The following is a 22,924-nucleotide window of genomic DNA, read 5'->3' as shown; positions in this document are numbered from 1 at the left end:
CTGGAGCTGAGGAGATGGGCTCACCACTGAGGTGTAGATGGCTCTGCCATCTACAGGAGCACTCTGAGCCAGTGACACAGGAATTCTGTGTCAGACACATCCAGCAGCTGTGCTGATGCCAAAAAGCTTTTGTAAGGGCTGTGGAAAGAAGGCTTGGAAATAAGAAATGGCGTTAAGTGTCACCCCAAAAGGGTGTGTTTGTACTAAAGGTGGCACAGTGCTCCCAGCAGCTGGAGGTGTTCCATTGTCCCTCATTCAGCCCCATCCCTCCAAACTCCTCCTGACACCAGACACTCCCACAAGAGCCCTTTGCAGCAGTGTTTGTCTCAAGTGCTGCTATATCAGGATCCATCGATCTTGTCACAAGATCATCTGCACCCAGTGGGAGCTCTGAGGGTGGAAAAGGGACAGAGCTCTCTGCTGCCCTGGGGCTGCTCCTGGTGCTGCTGGAAGGCTGGATCAGGGTGGCACTGCCTGGATCTCCCCTGTGGGCTGTGACCCATCCCAGAGTGTCCCCAGCGTGCAGGGCACAGCCCAAGGTATAGATATATATACATATGTATATATATAAACATATATATAGATATATATATATATATACAGATATATATATATCTGATATATGGTCTCCTCCAGCCAGGTCTCATGAGCTCTTGGAGGTCTATATCACACCTGAGATAGCTCAGCTACCTTAGAAGCATAAAATCAGCAGGATGGCTTCTGTGATAGTGTTAGAAACACTAGCTTAGAAAGGTTTTAGTAAAAGGCAAAATAACAAAACTCTTTACAGAGAAAAACTGAGCCAGGCACAAAAAGTTCTTGCTCCTGGTAAAACACCTCATGAAAGTGATTATTTCCTTTGTTCTCTTCTTTTTCTAGTGAATTTGCTTAGGTGGGACTTTTTGGCTTCTGTCCAACTGGCCATCCTTAAGTTTGAGGTGAAGTCCCCCAGGTCCTATGAGGTGTCTTTTTACCTAATTGAGGAGAGAAACTTCTGAGTTTTTTCCTTTTTAAAGAGACAAAGGATAGTTTGGCCACTCCATCAACAAGGGGCACATCCCTACAATCATCTGTCTCCAGGAGGTGACAGCACCCAGCTGAGTCTCAGTCCTCTGGCACCCTCTTAGCCAGTTTGCAGATCCTTGTGGAAACCTGCCTGAATTCAGCTTTCTCCTGGGGTTCCTGCCCTTGTCCAGGGCTCCTGGTCCTGCAGTCTGGAACACCCTTGCACATCCTGCAGAAAATCCTGCCTGGGCCTTCCCAACACTTGGAAGTTTCCTTTTGTGTAACACTGAAAGCTGTCTGAGCAAGCTCCTGCAGGGATATTTCCCTACAGATCTCCCTAAACTCTCCTGTGACACTGTCTGTGAGGTGATGGTGATGGTGATGGTGTGTGAGGGCAGCAGACATGCCTGGCCCTGTGAGGCCTCCTTGTGCCCTCACCCTGTGGCCTCTCTGCCTCTTGTGGCTCCTCCACCCTTATCTCTTGATGGCAAGCATGCTGCTGCTGCACCCAGTCAAATTTTCTGTGGCATGGCATCTGTACAGGCTTCTTCTTTGGGGATTTCACATATAATAATGATTATTAGAAATCAGTGTGGTTAATGGTGGTGAGGCCTTGGCCAGAGCAGCTGTGGCTGCCCCTGGATCCCTGAAGTGTCCAGGGCCAGCTTGGACATGACTTGGAGCAGCCTGGGATGGTGAAATGTGTCCCTGCCCATGGCAGGAGGATGGAATAAGATGTTCCTTAAGGTTCCTGCCAACCCAGGCAATTCTCTAAATCTTACTGACAGCCCTGAAGCTCACCCAGAGAACCCAACACTGGTGGTGCAAATTTATTTGCACGTTTTAGTTCAGACGGGGCCACCTTCAAGTGCAGACAGCAATTTCAGTTTCTGTAGGTGTTGTCACTCCTGGTGTCCTGTCAGGCAGGAGGTGGCTGTGCTGTCAGGCTCCAAGCAGGCTCAGCAATAAACCTTGTCAGGAAATCCTTGGTTTACTCCTGCTCTGGGGCCAGACTGGAGCTGGAGGTGAGGTGCTGCTGCCAAGTTGTGGTCCCAGCCCCTCCTCTCATCCTCAAACTCCTCCTTTACATCTGTTTTGAAATGTTATTACCCTTGGAGCCTGATTCCCTCTCTTCTCCCAAGAAAAAGAGGAGGAAATTTGCCTGAACAGTGCTGTGTGTCCGTGTTTTACAGCACTGACCTCATGTGGCACAGCCAAGTGCCACCCCAGACCTGCTGAGGTTGGCTTGGCTGTGCCATCCTGCCCATGTTGGACAGGACAGGACAGGACAGGACAGGACAGGACAGGACAGAACAGGGGGTGACACAAGATTCAGCCTGAAGCCTGAGGGGCCTCTGAACTCAGGCAAACTGCGTGCTTCCCTGTGAGGTTTTCAAAGGAGAGAGGTGGAATCCCACCCCAAAATGAGATTATAAACCAGAGTCTCCTCTTCTGGGACAAGTGCCCCAAAGAACAGTGTTTGGAGGCTCTCCCTCAGGTTTTCCTCTTGTTTTCAGATGGAACAGAACATTTATTTCCAAGGAAGTAGTGAAAACATGAACTGTCTCTTCCACTCAGTGTTTGTCCCCTGCCTTGGAGCTGACAGGAGGCACTGGGATGTCCCTGGAGCCACCACCCACCTGGGACCTGCTCCTGCTCTTCCCTCCTTCCCTTCCCACAGCACCCAGGGCTCATCCTGTGGCTCCTGGCCAGACAAGGAGTTTAGTATTCAGGGAGCTGGGAAGTTTGACTGTCCTTGGTCTAATGAGTTCCTTAAGCACGGGGGAGCTCAGATCAAGTTCAAATGGCTGTAATTTGAGTGAGCTTGAGACAATAGGAGAGGATTAAGTAGCAAAATTGTGTCTATTACTTTGGCCAAAAAAAAGTAAAAACTATTCAATTTGAGTAGAATATATAATTTTCTAAGCATGAGGGTTAGGTATTAATGTGGGCCTGGCAGAGTTCATCATTTGTAAGGCTGCACTGAGAGTTCTTCACGTGCTGAGATCTGAGATCAAGGCTGGAAGTCAAGCACAACTTTCTGCAAATTCTCCTCCGAACAAATAATTGGCCTCAACAAAGAGGTGTCTGGGGAAGATTTAATTGCTTATTTTTCTAGGAGGTCCTCCTAAATGGTCTTCTGGTCTTAAACCCTGTGGATATCTATAAAATTTTGGAGGTGGCTTTTCTCAGAGAGGAGCCCTGCAAGCCTCAGCCTCCCTTTTCCAGGCTAAGAGCTCCCCTGAAGGGGATCCATCTCCAGGGGTCTCTCCACTCAAAAGGGTGTGGTAGAAACACAAAAGCTGAAAAACACACTGGGGATTCAAAATAATGCAACCTGGAGTGAAAGCCTAGCATTTCCCCCTGTGTCTGTTGGCAGCAGATGTTGGATCCAGGTGTTCTGCATCCCTGGGAGTCCTGAGTGGTGTTTTCACGCTTTTAGTGCCATTGTGCAAGGCATGGCTGAGGGACAAAATCATTCTTTGTCCATCTAGAATGGGTAAATGGTGTATTTTATTTTTTTTTAATTTTTCTTTTTTAGTACTGTGTGCCTGCATCTGTTCCGATAGGGGAAAAACAATGCTAATTGGAACATTGGAAGGGGTTTGGAATGAATGAGAACAAACATTACCAGGCTGAGAAATTTAAAGGGAATTTAGTCAAAATATCTGAGTTTAAGGACTTCCAGGAGTGGTTTTGGTTGGCTTAAACTCGAGCATGGTGAGAATAAAAGGCCTTTGATGGCTGATTTCTGCATTAGCTGAACTCGCAGGGCAGTGTGGGAGCATGGGTTGGGTCATGGAATTATTTTGGCTGGAAAAGCCCTTTAAGATCTTTGAGTCCAACCATTCCTCCAAGGCCACCTCTGACCCCTGTCCCCAAGTGCCACATCCATATGGCTGTAAATCCCTCCAGGGATGGGCACTGCACCACTGCCCTGGGCAGCTGTGCCAGGGCTGGGCAGCCCTTTGGGGGAAGAAATTTTCCCTATTATCCAACCTAAACCTCCTCTGGCACACCTTGAGGGCAGGGATGTCCTGCTACTGCTTTTATTTTGCTGTAAAAAATCAGGTTTAGCATTGCACATATAATGCAGGAAAACCGCCCAGTTTTGTCCTTTCTTGCTGTCCCACTGATGTCTGTGACCTGTGAGGGTTCAGAAGGTGTTGGATCAGCAGATCCCTGCTGGAACCAGGTCCTTCCCAAGCCAGCCAGGGTTCCAGGGAGCATTAAATAGGGCTCTTTGTGCTGCAGGTACTCCTGCTGCACTGGGGATGTGCTGAGGTACCAGGCAGCTGTGGATGTATTTTCTGCATGGATAAAGAGGTTCCTGCACAGGCATTCTTAGGATTTATAAAGCTTTTGGCTGAGAATTTGCTGTGCAGGATAGAGGGACTCAGAAACACCCTAATGCTGCCTCCAGTCTCCTTTGAAGCCTGGGCAGAGGTCATGTTTACTGGTGGTTTTTTAATTTTGGCTTATTTCTTCAGGTCTGCCCTTTTTTTTCTCCTTTAACCTGAAGGCTTGTGCTTGCTTGGTTCTCCTGCTGGCCACCTTTAAATCAACCAGAGAACAATGCACTGGCTTCACCAGCATTTCATTTATTCCTCCTGTGGTGGCTTCTTTGCTTGAAGCCTCTCAGTAGGCAAGGGGTTAAGCAGCATCCTTATGGTTCTTCCAGTTACCCCATCAGGACTGTTTAAAAATTAGCTTCTCCCCACTTACTGCACTATAATTAGGATCCAGGAGTTGTGGGGAATGATTTCACAAAGTGACTTGGTGTACTCGCCCGTGCACCCCAGGGAGCCAGGCAATTATGCATACATAATTCCACTCTTTGAATATTTTCTCTTTCTCTGCATAATTTCTCTCTATTCATCTTTCCAGTGTCCTTCTGAGATAAACTTAGAAGTCTCAGCTTTCAGAATTTAAAAAAAGCTCCTGTGCCTGCATGTGCACTATTTGCATTTGAGCCAGCAGCCGTTCTGGGGGCTGGGGCAGAGGGGAGAGGAGGGCAAGGGCCTGGGCAAGGAGGCAGGAAAATCCCTCCAGAGCTGCTGGGCAAGGCTGGGAGTCACTGAATAGAATCACAGAATTGTTCAGGGTGGAAAAGCCCTCTCAGATCCAGTCCAGCCACTCCCTCAGCACTGCCAAGGCCACCACTGACCCCAGGTGTCCCCAAGTGCCACATCCACATTAAATCCCTCCAGAGATGGGGATTCCTCTGCTGCCAGGGCTGGACAAACCTTTGGGGAAAGAAATTTCTCCTAAAATCCAATCTAAACCTCAACAAAAGATTGTGGCTTTGAGTCATAGTGATCTAGTGAAGGATGCGCCCCTGGTTTGGGATGATTTTTAGGAGGTTCCCTCCAGGGATATTTTGGAGCTGCCCCTTTCAGGGGTGTGTTCTTGTTCTCATGCCCTGTGTGTGCTGCTCTCAGGGAATTCATTGCAGCCCAAGTGACTGCAGCGTCTTTCCCCTGCTCCAGTCACTTTATCTCTATAAACTTGCTGTTGACATGATGCAATTTCTCCTGCTTGCAGTGTAGCTGTAGAGCAGCAAAGTTGTGATAAAAGACAACTTGTTGAAGGGATTCTTTGTCACTCTCATGATTCATCTACAATTCCTTTTTTTCCCTGGCCAGGAGTGTGGTGGTGCTTTGCAATTATCCCTGCATTTGATGCCTGTTCCTTCTTCCCCCCTCTCTTTCTTCCTGATTCAAGTTCCCAATTCATTCTCTCTTCCTTTTAGCTTCTTCTCCCTTTTTTCCTATTTTATCCACCACCTTCTCAAGGCACCGGAGCTGTAAGTGCTTCACTGTGGTCTGAGGAAAAGCTACTGTTCTACTTCCCAAAGAAAGCTCATTGTGTAGTGCCCTGAAAAATGGTTTAAACAACACAAGGGAATAAAGGCACCACATTGCTCTGGAAGTTTTTCTTTTCCTTTTTTATTTTTTATTTTTTAAGGAATAATACATAAGCTGCTAGGAGAGGGCAGAAATGTCTCCTGCTTCTCTCTGGTTGTGCCTGTCAGGCTGTGAAATTCTAAGGAAACCTGTGTTTGTACATGGGAGCTTGAAAGCTGGACACCCCACCTCCAAACCTTTGCTGTTCTCGGCATTATCCTCATAAGCCTAACAAAAAAAAAATCCTCAGATTGTTCCCAAACAGCACAGAATCAAAGCTTACAAGGCACTAGTGTAATTACTTGCTTTCTTTTTTGGTGCCAGTTTATTGCCATCTTATGTAAGACACTCCAGCACGTTCAAAGGGGCTTTTTAGCAGTGAGAGCTCAGTGATTCCACTCTCAGCAGAGTTACTGGGGGCTGGCAGCTGGACAGGGATGGGTTTGGATCCTGGCTCCAGTTCTGCAAGTGCACAGAGGCCCTGGGTGTGCCAGAGCCAGCCCTGCTGGACCCAGCCCTGCTGGATCCCTCTCAGCCCCTGGTACACACTGGGCCCACCTGCAGCACCTCACCCCTGGTACATCCAGCGCTTCCTGGCCAAAAAAGCTTTCAGGCACCATTTCAGATTTATTTAGGCAGTTAGTCAGGTATGTGCACAGGGCTTTTTAAATTAAAATTATTAAAAATATTACATTATTTTTAAAAAATTGTATATGTTTTAATTTTTTTCTATATATTTTATATTATTTTATATATTTTTATTATTTATATATACTTTTATATATTTATAGTTAATATTTATATACAAAATATTAAATATAAATATATGTATACTATAATATTAAAATATTATATTCTACATCTATTTATATTTAATATTTAATATATTCTATATTATATATAGACTATATATTATATATATTCTCTTATATATATTTTATATATAATGTATTATATAATATATTATATATATTATATATAAAATATATATAAATGTAAAATATGTGTATTTTTATGTACACACTATATATCTATTGCATATTTATTTATATTATGTATTTAGAAGTTGCATAAACTTAATGACACCTTTCATAGGGTAATTATTATCATGACTGTTACTATTGCCATTATCATCATCATCACTATTCTCTTCCCTCCTCATCATTGTCATTGTCACCACCATTCCTGCTGTTTTCCTGCTGGCAGAACCTCCCCCAGATGTGGTGAGGAGTGCTCCCTATGTGTCCCAGGGTCAGGGAATGCAGGAAAATTTCTCCATGGAAAAGGCTGCCCAGCCCTGGCATGAGCTGTCCAGGGCAGTGGTGGAATCATTGTCCCTGAGGGGATTTAAAAGCTGTGTAGATGTGGCACTTGGGGACATCGAGTGATGGTGGCATTGGCAGTGCTGCGGGAATGGTTGGACTCAAGATCTTAGAGGGCTTTTCCTTCCTAAGCAATTCCATGATTCTCTGATTTTATGGCTTCAAACAATGATGCAATTTTGGTGCAGCTTAAACACAGAAGAGAGAAGTTCAAACAAAATAGCTCTTTAATTGAAGCTAATAAAGAGGAAATGTTTATTTTGCTCATATCTGTGTTTTGCTGTACTCAAGCCTTAAGCTTCACCTAAATCTACTTGTGTTTCCATGTGAACATTTATTCCTATTTTTGCTTCCCCAAAACACAGGCAGGGTGCAAGGGTAGGAATGTTCCTGCCCAGCAGAGCCACCTTTGTGGAGTGAAATGCAAATGTTGTTTTGTTTGCAGTAGTGCTGCAGCCAGTGTGATTATTTTAATAATAACACCAGGAGGAAAGTCACCCTTGGTCCATACAGTGTGTGAGTGTCAGCTTTAAAATTGGGAAGTGATGGAGAGTTTGTGGCTTGGTAGGGAGGAAACCCAAGGTGGATTTACTGCAGTCTCAGCCATCTCTGTCACCAGCCCATGGAAGCAGGTGACAGACACTGCCCAGGAGCCACAGAGTTGTTATGATCTAAACTGCACAGAGATACCATGAGCTGAATTTCTGTGATTGAATTTCTGCGATTCCTCCTGCTTTTCACCACGGATTCTCCAGCAGGACTGGAGAATGCTCAACTTGGTGGAGTTCACACAGGCTCTTCCTGGTGAAAAATCATTGTAGAAAAACAGGTCCAAGTTGTGACTCCAGCCACAGCATCCATGGACTGATCACCTGAGGGGTTTGCAGACCCTGAGGGGAAGCTCCACCTTTGGCAGAGGAGGTGTTGGGGACAGGGGAGGCGTTGGGGACAGGGGCACCATGTCCCCAACACGTGTCACACACGTGTGGCTCACGTACCCATGCTGCTCTGGCCCAGAGTTGCCAATCTGGACTGCACAGAGTTCTCTGGAAGCTGCATCTTGGCAAGCAGGGGCTGGTGACAGATGCTCACTCTTTGTTTTTCCCGGGATAAACACGGCCAGGCTTTTGGAGGTTGTTATTATTAGCACTGGTGTTCCAGGCTTTTCAGGACACTGTGCCTCTGCCACGCCTCCTCTCCCGGGACATGGAGCACATGGAGGGGATGGAGAGAAGGCAACGGAGCTGGGAAGGGGCTCAGCCTGGAGAAAAGGGGGATCAGGGGGCCCTTGTGGCTCTGCACAGCCCCTGACAGGAGGGGACAGCCGGGGGGTCGGGCTGTGCTTCAGGGAACAGGGACAGGAGGAGAGGGAACGGCCTCAGGCTGGGCCAGGGGAGGTCAGGGTGGATATTGGGAAAATTTCTTCCCTGGAGAGTGGTTAATCATTGGAACAGGCTGCCCAGGGCAGTGGTGGAGTCCCCATATCTGAAAGTGTCCAAAAACTGAGTGTTTGTGGCACTTTGTGGTATTCCTTGTTTGTCATGGTGGTGTCCAGGTAAGGGCTGGTCTTGGTGATCTTGGAGGTCATTTTCCAGCCTTGATGATCCCGTGGTTCTCCCCTGGTTGCTCCGCTGGTTCGAGCCCAGATTCCAGACTGCCAGCTCTTGGGCTGCCCTGTTCCTCCTGCTTTTTCCCAGAGGCACAGATTCCCAGGGGCTTGTGAGGTTTTTAAACATTTTCTGTGACAGCACTGTCACCCACAGGAGACGCAGCATTGCAGCTCTTCCTGCACAGCCTACCTGGCACAGGGAAAGCCTCCTCCAGCCCTCCTGCATGCAGTCACGGGGGGCTGTGTGGCAGGAACACTTCTGCACTTTGTGCTTTCATTATCTGAACTTGCCCCAGCTATTTCTGCACCTGGCAGTCAGGGGGAGGCAGGAGCTCCATGTTTGTTTCCTCACCTTGTTTGTGCTTCCCTTGGAGCTCACACAGGATTTACACGGAGCCTCTCCCTTGCCTGTCCAGGTGTTCCTGTTGGTGTTGCTTGTTACTATGATATTTTCTGAAAAATCCCTTCACCAGGATTTCTTCTCCTGGGAAGGTGAGAAGCCTCAGCTTCTCCATGTTTTGCTACTCTGGAGATTGTTTATCCAAACATGTGAATTGTTTTTAATTAATGACCAATCACCATCAACTGTGTTGGACTCTGAGGAGTCAGTCAGGGGTTTTTATTATTCATTGTTGTTAAACCTTCTGATGTATCCTTCTCTTTCATTAGTATAGTTTTAGTATAGCATCATATCATATAATATCATATCATACATATAATGTCATATCGTATCATATCATGCTATATAGCACATAATATATATGTAATATATAATATATATTAATATATAGTAAGATATAATACATAATGTATATAATATTATAATGTAATAATAATTTAATATCATATGAGAATAATATAATATAATATAATATAATATAATATAATATAATATAATATAATATAATATAACATAACATAACATAATATAATATAATATAATATAATATAATATAATATAATATAATATAATATAATATAATATAATATAATATAATATAATATAATATAATATAATATAATATAATATAATATAATATAATATAATATAATAATCATCCTTCTGAGAACATGGAGTCAAATTCTCATCTCCCACCTCATCCTGGGGACCTCACAAACACCACAGTTACTTTCCTCCTCCTCCTCCTCCTCCTGTTTCCCTGCCTGTGTTGCAGCCCCTGTTGTGCTCTGCACAAATGACAGTGTGACATTTTCCCAGCAGGGCTGAAATGGCTCCTGTGGGGCTCTGAGCCCTGCAGGGCTGGATCCTGCCCAGGGTACCAGGGTGGCAGCAGGGTAGGGTCTGCTGAGCTGAGATGGTCCCAGGTGGCTGCTCTTTCACACCTGGATTAAGAGCTGGCATTGAATAATTACCAACATCATGAGGTACCACCAGCAGCATCAAAACGTTGTTGCTTTGGTTCCTGAAGTGCTGTTTAGGTGGGGTAATTCCTGCTGGGATGCTCCTGGGTCCTGGTGGGGCTGCTGGTGCTTGGTGTAACCTGGCAGGGGAACCCCTGGGTCAGGCAGCAGCTGGCTGGGGAGCACACGAGGTCAGCAGGGATTAATGGATATTTAATGGACATCTCCTTTGCCCAGCCCTTTCTGGGGCAGGGATGGCAGGAGGGCAAGGACAAGAGCAGCATTCTTCCCTTGGGTTCCTGCTGGCTTTGGGGCACAGAGGGACTGGGTGGAGCTGTGGGAGCACTGAGCCTGCCACACACAGACCCTGGGCTCTGGAGCCAGCCTGGAGAGGAGAAGGCTCCAGGGAAGCCTTACTACCTTTTCCATGGCCTGAAGGGGCTCCAGGAGAGCTGGAGAGGGACTGGGGACCAGGGATGGAGGGACAGGACACAGGGAATGGCTCCCACTGCCACAGGGCAGGGAGGGATGGGATATTGGGGAGAAATCCTTCCCTGTGCGGGTGGAGAGGGCAGAGCAGCTGTGGCTGCCCCTGGATCCCTGGCAGTGCCCAAGGCCACCTTGGACAGGGTTGTGGCAGCCTGGGACAGTGGAAGGTGTCCCTTCCATGGCAGGGCTGGAATAAAATGATCTTTAAGGTCCCTTCCAGTCCAAACCATTCTGTGATTCACCATGGAGGGAATTTCTCTTTTCCAGCTGCATCATGTGGAATGTGGACACTGATATTTAGGATCTGCCAAAGGCAGGCAGACCAGAATCCCTTTTTTTATCACAATACTCTTTGATTAAGATCATTACAGCGACTGGGAGCAGCACTGCTGGTACTTGTGTGAGTTGGTATTTCTGTCTCACAGGCTGCAGCTCAGTGTTCAAGCTGTCAGCCCAGATGCAATTTAAAAAAAAAAAATACAGCCCAAAAAAACAAACCAAAAAAAACCACCCCCAAAAAATAACAGAAAACCAAAAATGGTTTTCATCCATTAAGCCATTTTAGAGCTGTGGTTTTAAAAAGTAAATTCTGACTTGCTGGGGAATATTTTTATGGATTTGCATCTATGTGTTGTAAGATTTTCAAGAAAAATCTCTTGTATATCTTTGGATTTCTTTGCTTTGTTACATGAGAAGGGGTTTGTGCCTGTTAAAGGGACCTGTGATGGGGAATTGGTCCCAAACACAACTGCTCTTTGCATGCTATTTTAAGTCCAATTTAATTTGCCATTCAGAACTGGATGGCTTTCTGATTTTTTTGAACCTCTGTAAAAAGAGGGAAACAATGCAGTTCCAAGCAAACCAACACCATTTAATGCAATGGTGACATCATGCAGGTAAATCAGAGCAGGAATTGTAGCAACTGTGACTGTGTAAGGGTGGAGTCAGGGAAAAATGTGGGCAGACTGGATAAATGGTGAAAGATAAGGAACATGGTGAATCCTCACATGCTCAGAAATTGTGAGACTGGCTGAAACCATGCGATTTAAAAAGTAAATCCTGATTTCTTTTATGTGTGTGCTGGGGTTTGGAGCTTCTAAGTCACACTTGTTTCATGTTTTCAAGCATTTCTTTACAGTTTGGTGGGCCAGGCAGAGGCTTTGGTTCGGGTGAGACTGTCGGGTCTGAGCTCCAGGAGAAAGACACCAAAGAGTCAGAGCTGATCCCACAGGGCAAGCTGGAAGCACTAAATTTAGATCATTTAAAATCTTTCCCCTCTGCAGTGCTGCTGGGGTGTTAACCTGGGTGAAAAAACCACGGAAGTGCTTTGAGTTCCAAACTGATCCCATCCTTTTCAATCCTATAAATTCTGTGGAGTTTAACCTCCCTCCCACAGCCAGGCCCAAAGAGAGAGGGAAGCTCTGTCATTTTCCTCCCCATCCATGCAAAGAACAGACACCAGGGATCTGCTAATGAAATATTGGCAGATCCTCTCCAGGAGAAGCAACAGTAAAAGAAATCTGTGCTGGTAGACAGGGGAGCTGCAGCAGTGACCTGACACGACTGAGCCAATCCAACCCAGAGATCTGATTGCTATTGAGAGAAAATATTCCTGGCTCCAAGAAAGGAGGGCAAAAACCCTTTAGTGGGATGGAGTTGCACCATCTGTGACACCTGCATTCAGTGCTGGGCATGGGGGATAATAGGGAAGGAGATTGTGCAGCAAAACATGCGTCATTTACCTCGGAATAAAGAGGTTTAATTTCTGAAAGGCTCTCAGCACATCTTGAAGTAAATGGGAGCCAAGGACGTTTGTCATCTGGCAGACTGAGGCACGGAGCTGGGCTGGATAAACCTTACAGGGCTTGCACATGGAAATTTCCTGCCTGTCCGTGGGCTGATGGAATGGGGAGGGTTCCTGAGGGAGCCTGGCTGCCCCTGGAGCAGCAGTGTGGGGCTGGAAGGTGCCTGGGGGCCAGAATCACCGCTGGGAGATGGGCTTGCCCAGCTCCTCCTGAGGCCTCAGGTTTAGCTTTTCTGTTTCTCACATTCTGTGCTGCTTTAGTGTGTGGGTTTGGACTTCATATCAGGGGATTGTGAGCTCTGTGCACAGAGCAGGGAGACAAAACAATTCCTGCTCCAGCTAGGGACCAAGGACAAATGATCCAAATCTCAGCCCAAGAGCACAAACAATGTGGAATGAAGAGAGAAAAGCAAGAAGGATGGGCTAAAGCTGTAATTGGATAATTAACTCCAATATGCAAATGGAGCAGAACTGATCAAAGTGAGAGACCTCATGCCCGCTCATGCATTTTGTGACCATTTTGGTTCATCTTGGGTGCAGCCCTGGCTGGGCTCTTGTGCCGCCCAAGGTGGATCCCTTGAGGCCTTTTAATAAATCCCTGCTTTATTCTTTAACTCTGTCCAGCCTCTGTTCTAGGTCAGCCTTCCCAAGGCATCACTCCCTGCCCTGGTTGTTGTTGTCCAGGTGTTTGAGTGGCAGCTGAGGGATGTAGAGTGAGCCCAGGGTTGGGGAGCATCCTCTGCACCCCCAGCCTGGCTCCTCTTCTCTGAGCCACTTCAGGTACTTTGTAATGGGCTATCTCCTTGATACAGCCCTGTCTATTAAAGAAAAAAAGGCCAGGAAATATTTAATATTCTCAGATTTTAAAGATGTTGATGTGAACCTTGGAAGCTTCCACTTTGAGCTGTGCTTTTCAATTGCTCCCTTCCTCCCTTGGATCTGGGGTTTTTGGATTTTTTCACAGAATAATTAAGGTTGGAAAGATCAGCAAGGAGTGGGCCCTGTCTGGGGCTGGGTGCAGAATCAGAGCACTGCAGGATGCCTGGGTGTCTCATCCCAGGGGATTCCCACCTCTTCCAAAAGCCATTACACATAAGTGGGGTCTGTCATTTCTGGCAAGTTACTCCCAGACAAATAGCAGTGAAAATGTTTTATGGACTGAATCACTGTGAGGGGTTTAATTGCTTCCTTTCTGCAGCACTTAATTCTTGCTGGGATAAGTCACTCCTCTGGCAAGACCTTTGTGTTTTTCAGGTGAGGATGAGCCCAAAGCAGAAGCCCTCAATCCATCCCATAAATTGTTTTAAACCGAGGTGAGGCAGGCTGTAGCTCTCAGGTTACTGCTTGCCATTGGAAGAGCTCTGGTTTTCTTACACAGTCATGGAATCACAGTCTCATTCAGGCTGGAGAATCCCTCTGAGACTGTCAGGTCCAACCACTCCCCCAAGCACTCACCCTGTCCCCAGGTAATAGATCCTCATGGCTTTTACATCCCTCCAGGAATGGGGGCTCCTGTGCTCATTCCAGAAAGGAATTTCCCCACATAGCCAACCTGAGCCTCTTCTGGAACAATCTCCTCTCCTCCTGTCCCTGTTCCCTGGGATAAGGTCCCAAATCTTCCCAGCTGTCGCCTTCTGTCAGGAGCTGTGCAGAGCCACAAGGGCCCCCTGAGCCTCCTTTTCTCCACCCTCAGCCCCTTCCCAGCCCCCTCAGCCTCAGCCCCTTCCCAGCTCCCTCAGCCCCTCCTTGTGCTCCATTCCCTTCTCTGGACTCACTCCAACCCCAAAATGTTTTTAAATACAGACAAAAAACTCACAAATGACCCTCCCAGAGCAGAGCCCAGCCCCTGGAATGGGCGCCAGGCCTGGCCGAGCTGACAGCTCTGTTCTGACAGCCTCAACCTCACCGTGCCCAGCCTAAATTGGCTCCTTTGGAAACCTCTCACATTTCTTGGGGTGCAGCGTGAGCTGTGCAGCCCTGAGCTCAGCACAGCCCATTTATCAGCTCCTGCTCAGAGGTTTTTAGCAGGGATATCATGTGGGTTTAGCACACGGGCCTTCCCCATTAACCTCTCCAGCGTGGCGAGCCAAAAGCCCTGGCTTTGGATTGCTGCAGGGCCTGTCCTGCTGGGAGAGCAGCCTGTCCCCTGTGCTTTAAATATACTTGGACATGCCAATCCCCTTTTTTTAACATCCAGGCTGGGAAAACAGACTCTGCCTGCAGCATCATTAGCGGCGTCACCTCGCCAGGGTAATATCCAGGAATCCTCTAAGTGACTTTAAGATGCTGTGCTAATGCCTTTTCCTTAAACAAGAGCCATGGGCACAGCTAGAGGACTGGTTTAGGACTTAATTTATGCATTGCTCTGGAGGTTATTCAGTGGGTTGTTGCTGTCTTGATAAGATAAAGGATGGGTATTTCACAGAGACCCCACCTGCAGAGCTGCCTCCAGCTCTGGAGTCCCCAGCACAGGAAGGCCATGGAGCTGCTCGAGTGAGTCCAGAGGAGGCCAAAAAGGTGATGGGAATGATGTAACTCCTATCATGTAACTCCTGTCCTGTGAGAAGGGCTCAGGGAGACCTTACAACCCCTTCCATTGCTTAAATGGCTCTGGGGGAACTGGAGAGGGATGTGACACATGGGCCTGCAGTGACAGGACACAGGGAATGGCTCCCACTGCCAGGGGACAGGGATGGGTGGGATATTGGGAAGGAATTCCTCTCTGTGAGAGTGGGCAGGCCCTGGCACAGGGTGCCCAGAGCAGCTGTGGCTGTCCCTGGATCCCTGGCAGTGCCCAAGGCCAGGCTGGATGTGGTTTGGAGCACCCTGGTACAGTGGGAGGTGTCCCTGCCAGGGCAGGGAGTTGAACTTGATGATCTTTAAGGTCCCTTCCAACCCAAAGCATTTTACTATTCTGTGAGTCTGTGTCCCTGTCTCCAGACCATTTTCCTAGTCTTCAGTCAGGAAGATTTCCCCATTGCATCAGCAGAAAGGCTGCAGTGACAGTGAGCACATCTCTGCCTCCTGCCCAGCACTCTGCATCCCACCATGGTCACCCTCCATGCTGGAGTTCACAGACTCCCATGTTCCAGCTGTGGTTTTTTCAGCAATGATGAGATTTGATCAATTCTGCTTTGGGATTTTGAGTTCACCAGAGGTCCAGGACCAGGACAAAGATTTCTGTTCCTTCTGTCCCTCCTAGCAAAGTCTCAGCCCCACGTTCCCTGCAGCCTCCATGCCCACCACCTGCTGCTCACAGAGGCAGAATCCCTGATTTTGTGCAAATCAAATGCCAGCCCATGGTTTGCTTTAACCAGGATACCTTTGAAAGAGTTTCTACAGACTGAATTGGTAATGCACATTGGGGAAGGGTTTTTTCCCACCATTATGAGCTCTAATGAAATCCCAGGTCAGTTTTAGGCAGCCTGTTATCTCTGTGATCTGGAGCTCTGCACTAATTTCCAGGAGTCTGAATCTTCCAAATGAACCTCCTCATTTTGGGGTGGGCATGGCACAGATCCCTGGGGCTCAGGAGGAGCAAACCCCAGGCTCTTCTCCCTGGGCAGCAGTTACCCCCTGCACCTTTTACCCTCACTTTGATTTTTAAAAGCCTCTTGTGCAGTTTGAATGTCTTCACTTTCAGCTCTGTTCCCACACTGGCTTTATGCTCAGAGGGATTTCGTTGTTATTTCCTTTTTTATGCACATGTGTCACTCTTGCAGGGGTACCAATCTTTCCATCAGCAAATCATGGAATCACAGAGTGATTTGGGTTGGGAGGGACTGTAAAGCTTACCTGGCTCCAAGCTGCAAGCTCATCTGGTTCAGGATGGACATGAAGAAAAAATTATTCACAGTCGGGGTGATTAGAAATTGGCAGGGGCTGCCCAGGGAGGTGCTGGAGTCCCCATCCCTGGAGGTGTGTAAGGGAAGGCTGGATGTGGCACTCAGTGATACATTTGGTTCATTTATGTACAGGATCCTGCTTCGTCTCTAGACACCATCCCTGTTGGTTAATTTGATTTAAATGAGGTTAAATAAAAACCTGCACAACATGTTTTGCTGGACTTCCATCAAATTGCTCAACAATAGCACCACTTATGCTGTGTACAAATATGACTTTTCCACTCTGGGAGTGAAAGTAATTTATCAACAAGTGGTCCTTGTCCCTGTACCGTGGCAAGTCTTTGTGAAATCTACTTTTTAGAGCAGGCTGTGGTTTATGCAACGTGTGTCTTCATTACAAATGTGCTATATTTTTTAAATGTTAAGATGCAGAAGAATGAAAAGCAAGCGTGCCGTTGGGAATAATTTTTGAAGGGGAAGGCTGTCCATTGTGCAGACACTCCTTGGAATGAATAGATCTGCATCAAATGTGTTCTTGAACTTGGGGATGGACTTTGATTCCATCCATTGTGGAGGATATTTCACCAGTGTAAGGGAAATGGTGGAAGGGGAGCTGGGTGATTTATCCTTCCATTTCCACCTTTGTGTTTGCCAGCCAGCAGAGAGAGCATTGTTCCCCGTCCCTTTTTGTTTTTTTGGGACAGTCAGTGGTGGGAACACCCTTCTGCACATGGGAGACTCGTTTTTCTGCCAGAAGGTTTTTAATCCACATCTCCTGAAGAGCTGTTTGCTCCACACTTGCTGGTTCTGTCCCACATGGATGCAGCACAGCCCCTTCCCACAGGATCCACCTCTGCAGCACACACTGAATGCAAACAACCTGGGCTGACCCATGGCAGTGCTCAGGACCAGCCTTGGGTGTGTGGTCCTGCTTGCAGTTTGAATGATGATTTTTGGTTTATCCAACTGGAAGTTTTCATTTTATCTCATTAGAAATCTGAAGTGATGAGTTGGAAAATAAGACAACGCAGTGTCACAGTCTCATTGTGTCTCCATGATGGGAGATTCTGTGTCTTGGGGTGGGAGTTGATGCCCTAAGTTCTCCAGACCCTGGTGAGAGGTTGTCTTGGTTTGGAAAGCCAGGAGTCTGCTAAGGAAAGCAGGAGCCTCCCCTGAAATGGAGAATGTAAACGCTCCCCATCCCTCCCAATTGCTATAAATTAAGGGGCTCTCAGGCAAAAATATGGGAGCAGGGAATAACAGTTCTTTAATAGGGAAAGGAAAAAAAAAAGGATCAAATAAACAATGCAGTACTAGAACAACACTGACAGAGTCAGAACCCAGCCTGACACCCTGTGGGTCAGGGTGTTGGCAGCAGTCCCATTGGAATTGTGGCTCAGCCCTCCTGCAGTGTCAGGGGTGGCTCTGCTGGAGCAGGATCCTGTAGAGAAGGATGGATTTTTCCTCTGAAGATCCAGTGGAAGGAGAGGCAGCTGCTGTTCCTCTGGGAATCCAGTGGAGAAGCCGTGCTGGTGTCTCAAAACCTCTGGATTATATCTGGGTAGGAATGCTTGGCTCCTCCCTCTGGGCTCACATCTCCCAATGGGATGCTGTAGTTCTTATCAGCCATGCAGGGACATTCAATAGCTGTTATCAGCAATGTCCCCTCCCAAGGGATGAGTGATTGTGGTCACTCAAAGAGAGAGATAAGGCAAACTGCCCACTTGATAATCTGCCATACATGGTAACAGAAAACATCTTGCATTGCAATCGTCAACAGAGGTGCTGGCATCTCACCTGTGGTGCAGAAGGGAGGGATTCATCCATCTTCATCTCAGGGATGGAGGCACAGACCCTCCTTGCAGGCTGTTAGGCCACAGATGATGCTCCCTAAGGGCTCTGTTGGTTTGGAGCTGGGGGAAGCAGAGCTGAGGAGGGTTTGAGGTCAGACAGAGGCACCCACGTGCTCAGGGCAGACCCTTTCCCCACAGGCCACAAAGCCCTGTCTCTTCCTGCCTCCACGAAAAGGATTTAGAGACAATTTGGTATAAGAGGAATTTTAAATCTTCTTTTGTGTCTGTTGATATTTCCTTGGAGAGATCCCTATTTTTCAGCTGGATGAATGGCCTTTCCCAGGTGTGGTTGACACTCAGCATGTCAGAGCTGCAGAGCTGCAGCCTGATCCCTGTGTGCCAAGCTGGGTGGCATTGAGAAGGCACCTGCAGCCTGGGAAAGGCCATGGCCACCACAGAACCACTTGCTTTTCTGTAAATACTGAAACCCTGAGTGTTGTTATCATTGAATTGATGCGAGCAGCCAGCTGGAATCTGGAATCAGCAGGGAAAAACTGGGGAGCTGCAGCATTCCAGGCAGGCAGGATGATGGCTCCAGAGCAGGCAGCCTCAGCTCAGCATTCCCTGGCTGATCTCAGCTTTGTGTCTCAGCACTGATGTTATTTTAATACAGTTCCACGGCTGGAGTTGCTGTGATTAGCAGAGCAATTTGCAGCGCGTTCTTCAAAATTGCCAATCAGTTGGAGCCCAAAATAGATGGAAGCTGCTGCCCAAAAAAGCCCTGAATGGTTTTGTGAAGTCTGAGCAGGATCTGAGGTGCCTCTGTGACGTGCAGGATCCCCAAGCTCCTGCCTTGCACCCCTTCTCCTTTCAGGGTGGAGAACCAGACTGTGGAGGCTGAAAGGGAAGGAGGAGTTGTGGGGATTTTGGTGAATCCCTTGGAGGTGGCTGTGTCTCTTTGTGATGCCAAGGTCACACCTTCCCACCTCCTTTAATCCCAGCAGCAGGGCTGGGTTTAGGAGGTTTAGAGGTGAGGTTGAGAAGAGGTTCTCCTCTTTTAGAGGTGAGGTTTTAGAAGAGGTTCTCCTCTTTCAGGTGGTAACTGTGCACCCTGGTCGTCTACTGGCACTGACTTTGAGGGTGGAATTTGCTGGATTTTGGCCACCTCGGGCCAGCAGCAGTGGCAGCAGCTGCTGGAGCACCACAGGGTGCAGATGGCACCGTGCAGGCACATCCATGACACTCTTCCTCCCTGGTGGTGCTTCTGCTGCCAAGCCAGAGCCCATGGGCCCCATTTCCCTTTGCATTTCCCCTCTCCCTGCTCTTTGCAGGGTGTGGGAGGAATATCAGCCAATGTGCTGCTGGGAGATGTTGGGTGGGGAGCTCTGGGTCCATCACATCCATCTTCCCCTTGGAAACTGAGGTGTGCTGCCCCTTGGGCAAACTAATGGCACAAGAGTGGTCACCCCTTAAATCCTGGCAGGGTTTGAGGGTCAGGGTGACACAGGTGGGTGACATGAGCAAAGCCCACCCAAAGGGGGAACCACAGGGCGCATCCTGTGCTTTATCTGGTCTTGATTTTCCAGGGGAATTGGTACCAAACCAGGAATTCATCCTTCAGCTGGAATTTGTTAATCTGTTTTCAGCTGGGTTTTGACTTTGTTGAGATCTTACTCTTTACAGTGGGAGGCTGAGAAGTATAGACAAAAATAAGATAGGATTTGAAGTGATTTAAAATGTGTTTTAGCTTTGCTAAAGCGAAGTTGGGTTTTTTGTTTGTTTGACTTTTTCTTAGCAGCTCCATCATTGCTCTCAATTTATCTGGGGTACTTTGGAAGTGACAGTGAAGTGTCCTTGAGAGGTTGGGAACACATTGCTGCTGACTCCTGAAAAAGTTTTTAAAAAGCCAGATTGTTTATTTTGAGGAAAAAAGTCACAAAACCCTTATTTTGTGGAAAGCAAAGCCCTCAGCAGGGCTTGGCATGAGGAGGGGACAAAGAGAGGCCTGGAGCCTCCAGCCCAGCTGAAGTTTCCCTCCCTCACATCGTCCCTCAACTCGTGAGCGCAGATTGGGATTTGAGTTTTTTATTTTTACTGAAGAATTGATTTCATGGCTGCCCTAAGTGAGCAGAGCTGTGATGCATTAGCTGATGTCAGGCAGGGGATGTTTACCTATTTATCTTGGCTGCAGCAATGCCTGTAGTATTTTCTTCCTCTGTTCTCCAAGACTCATTAAACGTTACAAACACCAGCGAAGTCCTAATGAAACAATTGCATCCTCATGGCTTGATATGCAAAGTAACACCTCCAGCACAGGCTGATAAATTCCTGTCTTTAGGATTTTTTCTTCCCACTACATTTACATGGAGGGGAAACATATTGACTCTCTCTGCTCTGGAGCCAGCTTGGGAGAGCTGGGGGTGTTCACCTGGAGAAGGATCCAGGGAGAGCTCAGAGCCCTGAGGGGTCTAGAGGGGCTCCAGGAGAGCTGGAGAGGGACTGGGGACAAGGCATGGAGGTACAGGACACAGGCAATGTGGGCAGGGATGGATGGGATATTGGGAATTGGGAATTGTTCCCTGGGAGGGTGGGAAGGGGCTGGGATGGAATTCCCAGAGCAGCTGGGGCTGCCTCTGGATCCCTGGCAGTGCCCAAGGCCAGGCTGGATGTGGTTTGGAGCAGCAGGGACAGTGGAAGGTGTCCCTGCTGTGACAGGGGCTGGAATGGGCTAATCTTTATTTATGATCCTTTCCAACCCAAGCCATGCCTTGATTTGTGCTCCTCTGTGCCTGGTGCTGCAGGTGGGATGTTGGGGCAGATCCCTGCAGCCCCAGGTTGTTCTTTTGTCGGGGTCTCTAGCTGCTCACAGGGACCTCAAGAAAAGTTCCAAAGTCTCTTTTCCCAGCCCGGTGCTTGAAGAATGAGTCAGGGCTCTTCATTTCTTGGTCTCAAGGTTGTTTATTGTATCTTATTTATAAAAAATTTTCTCCTGTCCTGCCAAGGTCCATCCAGCAGGACAGTTCCAGGCACTCTGCCTGCCCCAGGGCAGTGTTATGGCTTTATACTAAAAACCACGTGTACAACGTTTACAGATACTTTCCAATACCCATCACCTGTGTTAGACAGTGAGCTTCTGCTCTAAACCAATCTGTGTGTGCCACCATCACAGCAGAAGATGGAGGCCAAGAAGAAGAAGGAGAAAGGCTGGACACACCCAGATCCCTCCATCTTGCCTCCTGAACCCCCACACTAAAACCCCAAAATCTACTTTTCCACCCTGTGATAACTTCACTATTATTCTACCTAAACTGTTGTGGCTTGCTGATCTTCATCCAAGGTTGGTAATTTGCTCCATGGGTCATAATCAAACCCCCAGGTGTTCTGGGCTCTGTGCCAGGGTCTCTGAGCCCCCTGGCAGGGTCCTGGCCATCCTGGACAGCAGAGGGATGTCCTGGGTTCCCACATTCTGTGTCCTGTCCCAGCTCAGGCTCCATCCCTGTTGGTTTGGGCAGTGCTGCTGTGTCTGTGGCTCCCTCTGCCCTGTGAGGCCGTGCCAGGAGCTGCTCTGTTAACGCCGGGGGAGCCCCGGCCCGGCTGATTGGTGTGGCAGGGTTTGAATTCTGCACTGAGTATGACTAATAATCCATGACCTGGCTGTGATTATAGATGAAAGAAAGCTGATGAAGAGACCCTGCAGTGGCACAGAAAGGAATTAGCCATTGTCTAAAGCCGGGGCAGTACCGGAGCATTTGGATTTCACATCTGAGATTCACGGGTGAATAATTCAGCACTTGAAAAAATGCTTCAGCCTCAGTGTGACATCTCCACATCTTCTTTCAGTGATATCCAAGACTTTAACTAAACATTGCTTCCCAGGGAGCTGGGGCAGCTGTCCAGATATTTTTCTTCTTAAATATCAGCATTCCAGATTGTTACCTGGATACAGATGGAGATTTGGGCTGAGATCTTAGGAAATGCAATCTCTCCTAATGTGGGATTTTCCCTTCAGAAATCGCCTCCGACCTTTGGCAGAACCCAAAACCTTCCCAAGTAAAATTAAGAGACGTGGCTTTAGATTTAATTGTTGTTTCCATCTAATTGTGGGATCTGCTAAGGCCTGTGGAGTGGGGATGGGGTTGTTTGGTGTGGGGAATTTTGAATAAATGAAACTGTTCTCAAAGGGAAAATGTTGGTGGATTTCTTACACGTGAATAGGCAAGTGGAGGAAAAGTAGGTTGTGTATAAAACAGCCTTGGAAAATGGCTTGATGTTTTCTGCAGGGGCCCTGTAACCCTCAAACCAAATCCAGTGCTATTAAATCTCTATATTTGAGTGGAAAGGAAGAACCACCAGGAATGGAAGTGTTAAAGTGTTCCCACAACCTCAGCTCCACTTCCTCCAGCGTATACATTAGTACAAGTCTTTAAATAAATGATCACATATTATTCCTCAAATAATTCATCCATTTTCTGAATTATTAGCTAAAAATGGATGGTATCTTATAATTGTCACCAATTCCAACTCCTTATCGGGCCTAATAAGTTCTTTTCTTGGTGTGATAAGTGTTTTGATCATTTCCTTTGCCTACCTCCCCTGATTCCCTTTATAGTCAGAAGCATTTACTCCTTGGGATGCACATCACAGGATGAGACTGGGAAGCTGTTTTACCTGGAAAATCTGTGGTCCAGCTGTGTCAGCTGCAGGAAACTACTCAGGAAAACAAACCCAAGGCAGTAGGTGCTGCATGTTTTTCCAAAATGTGGCTCACTTTTAAGCTCACCTTGCCAG

General features: G+C 47.5%; 1 protein-coding gene across 1 annotated transcript in view; it reads left to right on the top strand.

Annotated features, from left to right (window-relative positions):
* NEXMIF (neurite extension and migration factor) overlaps positions 1-22,924 on the top strand; it is a 178,504-nt gene that overhangs the window by 129,524 nt on the left and 26,056 nt on the right. The gene's annotated exons all lie outside the window — the stretch shown is intronic.

Source organism: Melospiza melodia, chromosome 16 (genome assembly GCF_035770615.1).
Source record: "Melospiza melodia melodia isolate bMelMel2 chromosome 16, bMelMel2.pri, whole genome shotgun sequence".
In the NCBI taxonomy this organism is placed as follows: domain Eukaryota; kingdom Metazoa; phylum Chordata; class Aves; order Passeriformes; family Passerellidae; genus Melospiza; species Melospiza melodia.
Note: the sequence above shows the minus strand (reverse complement) of the source record. Positions and strands in the feature narration are given on the sequence as shown.